Here is a 14,635-nt window from a genome sequence, read left to right on the forward strand (position 1 = left end):
GAGCTGGTTTGGTGGTGCTGAATTCTCTTAGCTTTTGCTTGTCTGTAAAGCTTTTGATTTCTCCCTTGAATCTGAATGAGACCCTTGCTGGGTAGAGTAATCTTTGTTGTAGTTTCTTCTCTTTCATCACTTTAAATATATCACGCCATTCCCTTGTGGCTTGTAGAGTTCCTCCTGAGAAATCAGCTGTTAACCTTAAGGGATTCCCTTGTGCGTTATTTGTCATTTTTCCCTTGTTGTTTTCAATAATTTTTCTTTGTCTTTAATTTTTGTCAATCTGATGACTATGTGTCTTGGCATGTTTCTTCTTGGGTTTATCCTGCTTGGGATTCTCTGCGCTTCCTGGACTTGGGCGGCTATTTCCTTTCCCATGTTAGGGAAGTTTTTGACTATAATCTCTTCAAATATTTTCTCAGGTCCTTTCTCTCTTCTCCTTCTGGGACCTCTATAATACGAATGTTGTTGCATTTAATATTGTCCCAGAGGTCTCTTAGAGTGTCTTCATTTCTTTTCATTCTTCTTCTTTATTCTGTTCCACAGCAGTGAATTCCACCATTCTGTCTTCCCAGTCACTTATCCGTTCTTCTGCCTCAGTTATTCTGCTATTGATTCCTTCTAGTGTATTTTTCATTTCAGTTATTGTATTATTTATCTCTGTTTGTTTGTTCTTTAATTCTTCTAGTTGTTTTTTCTTTAATTCTTCTAGGTCTTTGTGAAACATTTCTTGCATCTTCTTGATCTTTGCTTCCATTCTTTTTCCGAGGTCCTGGATCATCTTCACTATCATTAATTATTATGAATTCTTTTTCTGGAAGGTTGCCTATCTCCACTTTATTTAGTTGTTTTTCTTGGGTTTTATCTTGTTCCTTCATCTGGTACATAGCCCTCTGCCTTTTCATCTTGTCTATCTTTTTGTAAATGTGGTTTCTGATCCACAGGCTGCAGGATTGTAGTTCTTCTTGTTTCTGCTGTCTGCCCTCTGGTGGGTGAGGCTATCTCAGAGGCTTGTGCAAGTTTCCTGATGGGAGGGACTGGTGGTGGGTAGAGCTGGGTGTTGCTCTGTTGAGCAGAGCTCAGTAAAACTTTAATTCACTTGTCTGCTGATGGGTGGGGCTGGGTTCCCTCCCTGTTGGTTGTTTGGCCTGAGGCGACCCAACACTGGAGCCTACCTGCTATTTGGCGGGGCTAATGGCAGACTCTGGGAGGGCTCATGCCAAGGAATACTTCCCAGAATTTCTGCCGCCAGTGTCCTTGTCCTCATGGTGAGCCACAGCCACCACCCACCTCTGCAGGAGACCCTCCAACACTAGCAGGTAGGTCTGGTTCAGTCTCCTATGGGGTCACTGCACCTTCCCCTGGGTCCTGATACACACACTTCTTTATGTGTGCCCTCCAAGAGTGGAGTCTCTGTTTCCCCAGTCCTGTTGAAGTCCTGTGATCAAATCCCACTAGGCTTTAATGTCTGATTATCTAGGAATTCCTCCTGCCTTTGCCGGACCCCCAGGTTGGGAAGCCTGATGTGGGGCTCAGAATCTTCACTCCAGTGGGTGGGCTTCTGTGGTATAAGTGGTCTCCAGTTTGTGAGTCACCCACCCAGCAGTTATGGGATTTGATTTTATTGTGATTGCACCCCTCATAACGTCTCATTTTGACTTCTTTGTCTTTGGATGTGGGGTATCTTTTTTGGTGAGTTCCAGTGTCTTCCTGTCAATGATTGTTCAGCAGTTAGTTGTGTTTCCAGTGCTCTCGCAAGAGGGAGTCTTAAAACAATTTTTTAAATTGTTCCCCTTGGCTAATTTCTGCACCATTAACAACAGATTTTGAACATTTCATATCTATTCAATATTTATATATTTGACCAAAATATTATTTTATAAGACACAAGCTATATGGCAAAGACCTCTGAGATCTGAAAGAGATTCCAGTAGACCAGAGGGTGTTTCCATGACTCATGGCCTTGAGCAGCCTTCTATCTCCCATCTTCATAATAAAAGAGAATTACACAACTTCACAGTTAACAAAGCTGTGTTTGCAGGCACGGGTGTTCTGAAAAGTCCTGTTTCTCCAAGTATGATCTTAACTAGATTAAATTTAAATTTCCTAACCACATCTTTCCTAGGATATATCTAAAGGAATTCTTTTTATTAATATGGTTCCCATTTAGAAAACCCTTCTTTACTTCAAATTAAATGTTCCACTTCCTGTTTCCCAGTTTCTCAATAAAAGTCATTTGGTTTTGTTTTTTTTTTTTTAGATAGAAGGTTGTGAAAACCCAGGAGCTACGAATTGATAATGTCTCTGTCTATCACACATAGACATAATTTGCTTCTATGAAGTATTTCCGCTAATTACATAAAATGCAAAGGCTATTTGTTCCTCATCTAAAATATATTTGATTAGATTTCCATCCTCTGCAGGACATTTTTTCATACTAGATATGCATCCTACTTTTCTGGAGCACTCAAAAGAACTTAATAATTCTCTGCAAACTGAGTTGCCAAAGCTGCACCAGAATTTTGATGTTTCCATTAATAAAAGATATATGCCTGCAGGAGGTACAGATTTGTGATCTCAGGATCCAGAGTTTAGGGGCAAAGGGAAAACGGCTCGCATCTGTACAATGATTAAATGTGTGTTCAGAGAGAGGGACTGTAAAGTGTCTCTACAGAAGTAACAAGACCTATTTGGACATGGGGCCTGCCCCTGCAGGGTGTTTTTGATAGCTTTATCTGTGTCAGATGCTGGGGCTCCATCCATTCCCACTTGTCAATATGCCCTGGTAGCTTCAGAGCTGTAAACGGGGAGATGATGGACCACCCCAAGAGGAACCTGCTGGTTGGGACCATTTCACAAGCCCACACAGGGCCCGACCGAAATGCAAGCCCCGAAAAAAAGACAAATCAGAGGTCAGAAAAAAAAATTAAAGGGATGACAATCAAGCCTAAAAATAGAATCTATAACTAGTGAAGAACTGAAACTGCTCTAAAGGAAAATAGGAATAAACATACTTACGACTGATATATTAGTCCTACACATCTGCTTTCTGGAGAGGCTAAGGGGCGAGCAATATGGAAATGGGGCCTGAATACGTAGGACTAGAATCTGGGGATGCGTGTCTCATGAAGGTCTGCTGTGTTTTTGAGAGTCATTTAACAAAAACCTGTCAAGTCACAATCCGGCCTTTAATTGTTTTAATCAATACATTTTTATTGTGCTTTTTTCATGCATGAGGCATGGACTAGAAATTTTTTTTTTTAAATCAGTTGAATACTGAGTTTTTCTTTTTTTTGAAAGTTAAAATGACTTTATTTTTGTTTTTATAAAAACACATGCTAATTATAAATATCTAGACAAAATACACTAAAAAATAAAATTACTGTCTAGAAATAACCACAGTTGACATTGTGCAATATATTATTCTAGCCTTTCAAATATATATAGGAAAACATTATATGTGTCTGTATATAAACATATATAAAATATATATTTAGTGATTTGCTTATAATTTCAGTTATACGTATAATTTAAAATTTATACACACACATATTCATATAGTATTAGTTTCTTAGGGCTACCATAGTCATCACAATTGTGGGGCTGAAACAACAGAAGTTTATTTTGTCAATCTGGAGACTAGAAGTCCAAAACCAAGGTGTGGGCAGGTTTGGTTTCTTCTATTTTCTGACCTTGTAGATGGCTGTCTTCTCACTGTGTCCTCACATCCCTGGGGTTGCTTTGTGCATCCAAATTTCCTCTTATTACAAGAGGTCAGTCAGACTGGATTAATCCAATGGCCTCATTTAACTTAATCACCTCTTTAAAGGCCCCCAATACAGTCACATTCTGGGGTTCTGGGGGGTTAGAGCTCAAGTATATGAATTTTGAGGTGATACAGTTCAGCCCAAAATACATACATATGCATTTACAAACAGAGAGAGAGAGAAATTTCTATTTTCATATAAAAATAAGATCATGCTGTTAGGCATTCTGTTTTATAATCTGCTTGTTCATTTATATCCATGGACATATTTTTGTCAAATCCAGTTGGTATGACTATGTAATAGGTCATTGTATGAATTTAAGGTAATTTATTGACGAAACTGCTGTTACTGAACACATATTTCTTAAGACTACTTAATATATATAAATCTATCTATCTAAACTATATAATAAATATCCTACTATGTACATTCATATGTTTAGAGATTTAGTGGGGGGATTGTTCCTTAGGAGAAATCCCTACAAAGGAACTTGCTGTATTAAACAGTATGCACATGATACTTTTTTTTTTTTCAGAGGGCTAACACTGTCTTTTTGTTTTAACTGTCCCTCAGCATTTCATTTTTTTTTAACATCTTTATTGGAGGATAATTGCTTTACAATGGTGTGTTAGCTTCTGTTTTATAACAAAGTGAATCAGCTATACATATACATATATACCCATATCACCTCCCTCTTGTGTCTCCCTCCCACCCTCCCTATCCCACCCATCTAGGTGGTCACAAAACACCAAGCTGACCTCTCTGTGCTATGTGGCTGCTTCCCACTAGCTATTTATTTTCCATTTGGTAGTGTATAGATGTCCATGCCACTCTCTTCATCCCAGCTTACCCTTCCCACTCCCAGTATCCTCAAGTCCATTCTCTAGTAGGTCTGCATCTTTATTCCTGTCCTGCCCCTAGGTTCTTCAGAAACTTTTTTTTTTTTTGGATTTCATATATATGTGTTAGCACATGGTATTTGTGTTTTCCCTTTCTTACTTATTTCACTCTGTATGACAGACTCTAGGTCCATCCACCTCGCTACAAATAACTCAATTTCATTTCTTTTTATGGCTGAGTAATATTCCATTGTATACATGTGCCACATCTTCTTTATCCATTCATCTGTCAATGGACACTTAGGTTGCTTCCATGTCCTGGCTATTGTAAATAGAGCTGCAATGACCATTGTGGTATATGACTCTTTTTGAAATATGGTTTTCTCAGGGTATATGCCTAGTAGTGGGATTGCTGGGTTGTATGCTAGTTCTATTTTTAGTTTTTTAAGGAACTTCCATACTGTTCTCCATAGTGGCTGTATCAACTTACATTCCCACCAACAGTGCAAGAGGGTTCCCTTTTCTCCACACCCTCTTCAGCATTTATTGTTTGTAGAGTTTTTGATGATGGCCATTCTGACTGGTGTGAGGTGATACCTCATTGTAGTTTTGATCTGCATTTCTCTAATAATTAGTGATGTTGAGCCTCCCTTCATGTGTTTCTTGGCAATCTGTATACCTTGTATGGAGAAATGTCTGTGTAGGTCTTCAGCCAGTTTTTGGATTGAATTGTTTGTTTTTTTGATATTGAGCTACATGAGCTACTTGTAATTTTGGAGATTAATACTTTGTCAGTTGCCTCATTTGCAAGTATTTTCTCCCATTCTGAGGGTTGTCTTTTCATCTTGTTTATGGTTTCCTTTGCTGTGCAAAAGCTTTTTAAGTTTCAATATGTCCCATTTCTTTATTTTTGTTTTTATTTCCATCTCTCTAGGAGGTGGGTCAAAAAGGATCTTGCCGTGATTTATGTCACAGTTTGTTCTGCCTATGTTTTCCTCTAAGAGTTTTATAGTGTATGGCCTTACATTTAGGTCTTTAATCCATTTTGAGTGTATTTTTGTGTATGGTGTTAAGGAGTGTTCTAATTTCATTCTTTTATATGTAGCTGTCCAGTTTTCCCAGCACCACTTATTGAAGAGGCTGTCTTTTCTCCATTATATATTCTTGCCTCCTTTATCAAAGATAAGGTGACCATATGTGCTTGGGTTCATCTCTGGGCTTTCTATCCTGATCCATTGATCTATATTTATGTTCTTGTGCCAGTTCCATACTTTCTTGATTACTATAGCTTTATAGTATAGTCTGAAGTCTGGGAGCCTGATTCCTCCAGCTCCATTTTTCTTTCTCAAGATTGTTTTGGCTATTCAGGCTCTTTGGTGTTTCCATACAAATTGTGAAATTTTTTGTGCTAGTTCTCTGAAAAATGCCATTGGTAGTGTGATAGGGATTGCATTGAATGTGTAGATTGCTTTGGGTAGTATAGTCATTTTCATAAGGTTGATTTTTCCAATCCAAGAACATGGTATATCTCTCCATCTGTTTGTATCATCTTTAATTTCTTTCATCAGTGTCTTATAGTTTTCTGCATACATGTCTTTTGTCTCCTTAGGTAGGTTTATTCCTAGGTGTTGTATTCTTTTTGTTGCAATGGTAAATGGGAGTGTTTCCTTAACTTCTCTTTCAGATTTTTCATCATTAGTGTATAGGAATGCAAGAGATTTCTGTGCATTAATTTTGTCTGGTACTTTACCAAATTCATTGATTAGCTCTAGCAGTTTTCTGGTAGCATCTTTAGGATTCTCTGTGTATAGTATCATGTCATCTGCAAACAGTAACAGTTTTACTTCTTCTTTTCCAATTTGGATTCCTTTTATTTCTTTTTCTTCTCTGCTTGCTGTGGCTAAAACTTCCAAAACTATGTTGAATAATAGTGGTGAGAGTGAACAACCTTGTCTTGTTCCTGATCTTAGAGGAAATGATTTCAGTTTTTTCACCATTGAGGATGATGTTGGCTGTGAGTTTGTCACATATGACCTTTATTAGGTTGAGGTAAGTTCCCTCTATGCCTACTTTCTGGAAGGTTTTAGTCATAAATGGGTGTTGAATTTTGTTGAAAGCTTTTTCTGCATCTATTGATATGATCATAGGGTTTTTCACCTTCAGTTTGTTAATATGATGTATCACATTGATTGATTTGCATATACTTAAGAATCCTTGCATTCCTGGGATAAATCCCAGTTGATCATGTTTTATGATCCTTTTAATGTGCTGTTGATTCTGTTTGCTAGTATTTTGTTGAGGATTTTTACATCTATGTTCACCAGTGATATTGGCCTATAGTTTTCTTTCTTTGTGACATCTTTTTCTGGTTTTGGTATCAGGGTGATGGTGGCCTCGTAGAATGAGTTTGGGAGTGTGCCTCCCTCTGGTATATTTTGGAAAAATTTAAGATGGATAGGTGTTAGCTCTTCTGTAAATGTTTGATAGAATTCGGCTGTGAATCCTTCTGGTCCTGTGCTTTTGTTTGTTGGAAAATTTTTAATCATGGTCTCAATTTTAGAGCTTGTGATTGGTCTGTTTATATTTTCTATTTCTTCTTTGTTCAGTCTTGGAAGGTTGTGATTTTCTAAGAATTTGTGCATTTCTTCCAGGTTGTCCATTTTATTGGCATAGAGTTTCTTGTAGTAATGTCTCATGATCCTTTGTGTTTCTGCAGTGTCAGTTTTTACTTCTCCTTTTTCATTTCTAATTCTATTGATTTGAATCGTCTCCCTTTTTTTCTTGATGAGTCTGGCTAATGGTTTATCAAGTTTGTTTACCTTTTGAAAGAAACAACTTTTAGTTTTATTGATCTTTGCTATTGTTTCCTTCACTTCTTTTTCATTTATTTCTGATCTGATCTTTATGATTACTTTCCTTCATCTAATTTGGGGTTTTTTTGTTTTCCTTTCTCTAATTGCTTGAGGTGTAAGGTTAGGTTGTTTATTTGAGCTTTTCCTTGTTTCTTGAGGTAAGAAGGTATTGCTATAAACTTCCTTCTTAGAACTGCATTGCTGCATCCCATAGGATTTGGGTCATTGTGTTTTCATTGTCATTTTTTTCTAGGTATTTTTTTATTTCCTCTTTGATTTCTTCAGTGATCTCTTGGTTATTTAGTAGTGTATTGTTTAGCCTCCATGCGTTTTTATTTTTTACAGATTTTTTTCCCTATAATTGATAACTAGTCTCATAGCATTGGTTCGGAAAAGATACTTGACACGATTTCAATATTCTTAAATTTACCAAGGCTTGACTTGTGACCCAATATATGATCTATCCTGAAGAATGTTCCATGAGCACTTGAGAAGAAAGTGTATTCTGTTGTTTTTGGATGGAATATCCTTTAAATATCAATTAAATCAATCTTGTTTAATGTATCATTTAAAGCTTCTGTTTCCTTATTTATTTTCATTTTGAATGATCTGTCCATTGGTGAAGGTGGGGTGTTAATGTCCCCTACTATGATTGTGTTACTATTGATATCCCCTTTTATGGCTGTTAGCATTTGCCTTATGTATTGAGGTGCTCCTATGTTGGGTACATAAATATTTACAATTGTTATATCTTCTTCCTGGATTGATCCCTTGATCATTATGTAGTGTCCGTCTTTGTCTCTTGTAATAGTCTTTATTTTAAAGTCTATTTTGTCTGATATGAGAATTGCTACTCCAGCTTTCTTTTGATTTCCATTTGCATGGAATATCTTTTTCCATCCCCTGACTTTCAGTGTGTATGTGTCCCTAAGTCTAAGTGGGTGTCTTGTAGACAGCATATATATTGGTCTTGTTTTTGTTTCCATTCAGCAAGCCTGTGTCTTTTGGTTGGAGCATTTACTCCATTAACATTTAAGGTAATTATCGATATATATGTTCCCATTACCATTTTCTTAATTGTTATGGGTTTGTTTTTTTAGGTCCTTTTCTTCTCTTGTGTTTCCCACTTAGAGAAGTTCCTTTAGCGTTTGTTGTAGAGCTGGTTTGGTGTTGCTTAATTCTCTTAGCTCTTGCTTTCTTGTAAAATTAAAAGTTTTAATTTCTCTGTCAAATCTGAATGAGGTCATTGCTGGGTAGAGTAATCTTGGTTGTAGGTTTTTTCCTTTCATCACTTTAAATAGTCCTGCCACTCCCTTCTGGCTTGCAGAGTTTCTGCTGAAAGATCAGCTGTTTACCTTATGGGGGTTCCCCTTTATGTCATTTGTCATTTTTTTCCTTGCTGCTTTTAATATTTTTTCTTTGTATTTAATTTTTGATAGTTTGATTAATATTTGTCTTGGTGTGTTTCTCCTTGGATTTATTCTGTGTGGAACTCTCTGCACTTCCTGGACTTGATTGACTCTTTCTTTTCTCATATTAGAGAAGTTTTCAACTATAATATCTTCAAATATTTTTTCAGTCCCTTTCTTTTTCTCTTCTTTTCTGGGACCCCTATAATTCGAATGTTGGTGCATTTAATCTTGTCCCAGAGGTCTCTGAGACTTTCCTCAGTTCTTTTCATTCTTTTTTCTTTATTCTGCTCTGTGGTAGTTATTTCCACTATTTTATATTCCAGGTCACGTATCTGTTCTTTTATCTCAGTTATTCTGCTATTGATTCCTTCTAGAGAAGTTTTAATTTCATTTATTTTGTTGTTCATCATTGTTTGTTTCCTCTTTAGTTCTTCTAGGTCCTTGTTAAACATTTCTCGTATTTTCTCCATTCTATTTCCAAGATTTTGGATCATCTTTACTGTCATTACTCTCAATTCTTTTTTCAGGTAGACTGCCTATTTCCTCTTCTTTTATTTGGTCTGGTGGGATTTTACCTTGCTTCTTCATCTGCTGTGTATTTCTCTGTTTTCTCATTTTGCTAAAGTTACTGTGTTTGGGGTCTCCTTTTCGCAGGCTGCAGGTTTGTAATTCCCATTGTTTTTTTTTTTCTGACCCCAGTGGCTAAGGTTGGTTCAGTGGGTTGTGTAGGCTTCCTGGTGGAGGGGATTGGTGCCTGTGTTCTGGTGGATGAGGCTGGATCTTGTCTCTTTGATGAGCAGGACAGCATCTGGTGGTGTGTTTTGGGTGTCTGTGACTTTATTATGGTTTTAGGCAGCCTCTCTACTAATGGGTGTGGTTGTGCTCCTGTCTTGCTAGTTGTTTGACATAGGGTGTCCAGCACTGTAGCTTGCTGGTCGTTGAGTGGAGCTGGGTCTTAGCATTGAGATGGAGGTCTTTGGGAGGGGTTTTGTCATTTGATATTGTAGCCGGGAGGTCTCTGGTGGACCAATGTCCTGAACTCGGTCTCCCACCTCAGATACCCAGGCCTGACACCCTGCTGGTGCACCTGCCAGCCACATGGCTCAGAAGAAAAGGAAGGAAAAAGAAAGAAAGAAAGAAAAAAATAATAAAACAAAACAAAGTTATTAAAATAAAAAAAACTATTTAAAATTAAAAAAAGTAAAAGTCTTAAAAAAAGAAAGAAAGAAGAGAGCAGCCAAACCAATAAACAAATCCACCAATGATAACAAGTGCTAAAAACTATACTAAAAAAAAAAAAGGACATGCACAATCCTAGGACAAATGGTAAAAGCAAAGCTATACAGAGAAAATCATGCACAGAAGCATAGACATACACACTCACAAAAAGAGAAAAAGGAAAAATAAGAAAATCTCTCTATATATATAATAAAGGAAGAGAGCAACCAAATCAATAAACAAATCTACCAATGATAATAAGCTCTAAATACTAAACCAAGGTAAACATAAAATGAGAAACAAATTAGATGCAGAAAACAAACCCCAAGTCTACAGTTCCTCCCAAAATCCACCATCTCACTTTTGGGGTGATTCGTTGTTTATTCAGGTATTCCACAAATGCAGGTACATCAAGTTGATTTAACCCGCTGCTCTTGAGGCTGCTGGGAGAGATTTCCCTTTCTCTTCTTTTTTCGCACAGCTCCTGGGGTTCAGCTTGGATTTGGCCCTGCCTCTGTGTGTAGGTCGCCTGAGGGCATCTGTTCCTGCCCAGACAGGACAGGATGGGGTTAAAGCAGTGGCTGATTAGAGGGCTCTGGCTCACTCAGGCCCAGGGGAGGGAGGGGTATGGAATGCGGGGCCAGCCTGCCGTGGTGTGACACTGCAACAGCCTGAGGCATGCTGTGTATTCTCCCGGGGAATTTGTCCCTGGATCACGGGACCCTGTCAGTGGCGGGCTGCACAGGCGTCTGGGAAGGGAAGTGTGGGTAGTGACCTGTGCTTGCACACAGGCTTCTTGGTGGCTGCAGCAGCAGCGTTAGCATTTCATGCCCATCTCTGGTGTCCGCGCTGATAGCCGTGGCTCATACCCGTCTCTGGGGCTCGTTTAGGTGGTGCTCTAAATCCTCTCTCCTTGCGCACCCCAAAACAATGGTTTCTTGCCTCTTAGGCAGTTCCAGACTTTTTCCCATTCTCCCTCCTGGCTAGCTGTGGCACACTAGCCCCCTTCAGGCTGTGTTCACGCAGCCAACCCCATTCCTCTCCCTGGGATCTGACCTCCAAAGCCCGAGCCTCATCTCCCAGCCCCACCCGCCCCAGCGGATGAGCAGACAAGCCTCTCAGTCTGGTGAGTGCTGGTCGGCACCGATCCTCTGTGCGGGAATCTCTCTGCTTTGCCCTCTGCACCCCTGTTGCTGTGCTCTCCTCCGTGGCTCCGAAGCTTCCCCCCTGCCACCCCCCGTCTCCGCCAATGAAGGGTCTTCCTAGTGTGTGGAAAGTTTTCCTCCTTCACACCTCCCTTCCAGAGGTGGAGGTCCCGTCCCTATTCTTTTGCCTCTCTTTTTCCTTTTGCCCTAACAGGTACATGGGGAATTTCTTGCCTTTTGGGAAGTCTGAGGGGTTTTGCCAGTGTTCAGTAGGTGTTCTGTAGTAGTTGTTCCACATGTAGATGTATTTCTATTGTATTTGTGGGGAGGAAGGTGATCTCCACATCTTATTCCTCTGCCATCTTGAAGGTCTCCTGATACTTATTCTTAAGTTGCTCTTTAGAAAGATTTTACCAACTTACAGAAGAAGTTTGGCTACTTTCTAGCATTCTAATTATACTATTAGTATTTATTTGTCTTTGAATAGATGGAAAATATTACCTCCATTGTGTTTCTTTTTTTTTTTCATTGTGTTTCAATCGTGCTTTTTTGCTTACTGTTGAGTCTGAACAACTTTTTAGCAGTTTATCATTTTTTTCTAATTTATTCATATTTGAATTCCTTTAATGCTATAGCTTTTGCTCAATTTTCCATTAAAATGTTCCTATTTTACTTATTGATTTGAAAGAAATTTTTACATATCAGAATTAGTCATTTGCCTGTTATAGACACTAAATTTTTTTTTCAGATCTGTGGTTTGCTTTTTAATAATGTTTATAGTGGTTTTCCGCCATTCTGAAATTTTTGTGCTATCTCCTTTTGTTTTTAAGTAAAGGTTTGTTGTTATAATTATTGCTGATCTACAAACATTCTCCCTATGGTTTTGCAGGTGGCCATGCATAGAAAGGCTTGCCCCACAAGAAAATTGTTTACATATTCATCAACATGCATCTAGTGTTCTTTGGATTTTTTGCTAGTTTTTGATCTAGCTATGACATAACAATCTAATATTTTCCATAAAATACCTTTAAATATCTTTACAAAACATATTTTATGTTTTGTAATACCATTAAAAAAAGTCCACCTTGTACTTAATGGTTTGATGAGCCATATAATTTTGGGTCACAATACTACATTTTATAGCATAATACTTACTGTTTGATGGCATAAACTATAGTTTTATGAAGACTCATCTTGATTTATTTTAGTATTATGGTCTCATTCTTTAACCAGTCTAACCTACTTCTAGGAACATGCTGTTGATTTATTATAACTTCATAATATGTTTTAATATGTGGTAGGACAAATTCTTATGTCTTCTTCAAAATTTTCCTAACTATTCTCTCAAAATATTCTTCAAGATTAACTTAGGAATAATTTTGTCAAAAAAATTAAACTACACTGGAATTTATTATTAGAATTCCTTTATATTTATAGATTCATTTTTAGAGATTTATTCATTTAAATTCTTTATTCTTATTATCCAGAAAAATACTGTGCCACTTCTTTTATGTAACTCTTATTCTATGACACTCCATATAGTTTCAGAATTATGTATTGCTTATGTCTTTCACTAAGTTTATTCCTAAATAATCTATAGATTATTTGCTATTGTGAATATAATGTTGGTTTTCTATTGTATTTTCTAACTAGTATATAGGAAAGCTACTGAATTTTTGTATGTTTGCTAAGTAAATGGCCACTTATTTATATTTTTATTAGTTCAAATGATCTTGCAATTGATGAACTTAATTTTCTACAAGTTCAAGAAATAGTCAATAACTAATGACAAGTCTATGCCAAACTGAATACCTCTTATTTCTTTTTGCTTTCTTTTCATACTTGCTGGGGCTTTCAGAACCCTGCAGACCAGTGAATGTGGCTAAGACCTTGATAATCTGTTCTCTCATCAACAGGAGGTCCTCAAGCCCATCTCCATTCAGTGCAATTCCTGCTACTGGCTCAGATAAAATATCTTATCACAGAGCTATCCCTAGTTTGCCATGGATTTGGTTTTTTTTTTTCTAAAGTGTATAAGAATGGATGCTGAATTACACCTAATGTTGGTCAGTTTGTTTTTAGTTTGTCACAATGGACTGTATTTGCCACTGTTTTCTGAGCCTGACATTCTTGGACCAAGTAAACTCTTATGTATGACCTTCTTTCCTTTCTTCTTTCATAAGAAGAAATCTTAAGAAATATATTAATGTATATTTGATTATATAATATATCAAATATATTAAGGTAATATTTGATACATACAAAAGAACGTAAGTAATCTATCTGTAAGTTATAGAACATAACTTCAAAAAGAACCCTTAAATCTCCACCCAGGAAGAAGGGCATTTCCAGTATCTTATGTCATCCGACATATGACAGTCTCCTGTCTATGTTCCACCAAACCAACCAGTACCATGACCTGCATTATGTACTATTCTTCAAACACACCCTCTGGCTGAACATAGTAAAGATTTTTTGAAATCTTTCATCTGTATTCTTAAGGAGGGGTAGTTTATAGTTTTCTTCTCTATGCTATCTTAGTGATGTTTAGAAGCATCAAGCCTCAGGAAATTGAAAAGCTTCAATATTATTCTAAAATCATAGGATTTATCTGTTTCTTGAGGGCTTGACAGGACTCACTTTTAAAACCAAAGGTTTGGGGGCTTCCCAGGTGACGCAGTGGTTGTGAGTCCACCTGCCGATGCAGGGGACATGGGTTTGTGCCCCGGTCCGGGAAGATCCCACATGCTGCGGAGCGGCTGGGCCCGTGAGCCATGGCCGCTGAGCCTGCGTGTCTGGAGCCTGTGCTCCACAACGGGAGAGGCCGCAACAGTGAGAGGCCTGCGTACCACAAAAACAAACAAACAAACAAAAAAAACCCCAAAGGTTTGGGGTAGTTCTTTCACGAATTTTCTCATTTTTTGTAGTTTTTTTTTCTATTCAGGAGTGCTTTCTTTTGTTATGGTTTGTTTCGTTTGAGGGTTTTCTCTTTAACTCTTATTGCTTCACTTTTAGTGATGCACGTTTCATATACACAACACACACACATGCAAACATATTAGCCCAAAACTTAATCTTTGCTTTTTATTAATAATCTCTATATAACCTAATTCCTAATGTTGTTGGAATATGAATTTTCACTTGACTTTCTTGTTAGATGTTCTAGCTTTGGATTTTAGTTGTAAATTCTACTCAGTTCTCCTTTTTAATTAATTTTTTTCTATATTTACTGTTTTATTCCTTTTTAAATTAACAAATTCTTCTCTCTAGGTTCTGGAATTGATTCTTAGTAGTGGAACTTTTATTCAAGCAGAATGTTATCAAAAACTTTAATACAATAGAAAAAAGGTAGGGATGTGATGTAAAAAAACGAACAGAGCAGATCTAGACAGCACAGATGGAAAACAA

Source organism: Hyperoodon ampullatus (assembly GCF_949752795.1).
Source record: "Hyperoodon ampullatus genome assembly, chromosome: 3".
In the NCBI taxonomy this organism is placed as follows: Eukaryota; Metazoa; Chordata; class Mammalia; order Artiodactyla; family Ziphiidae; genus Hyperoodon; species Hyperoodon ampullatus.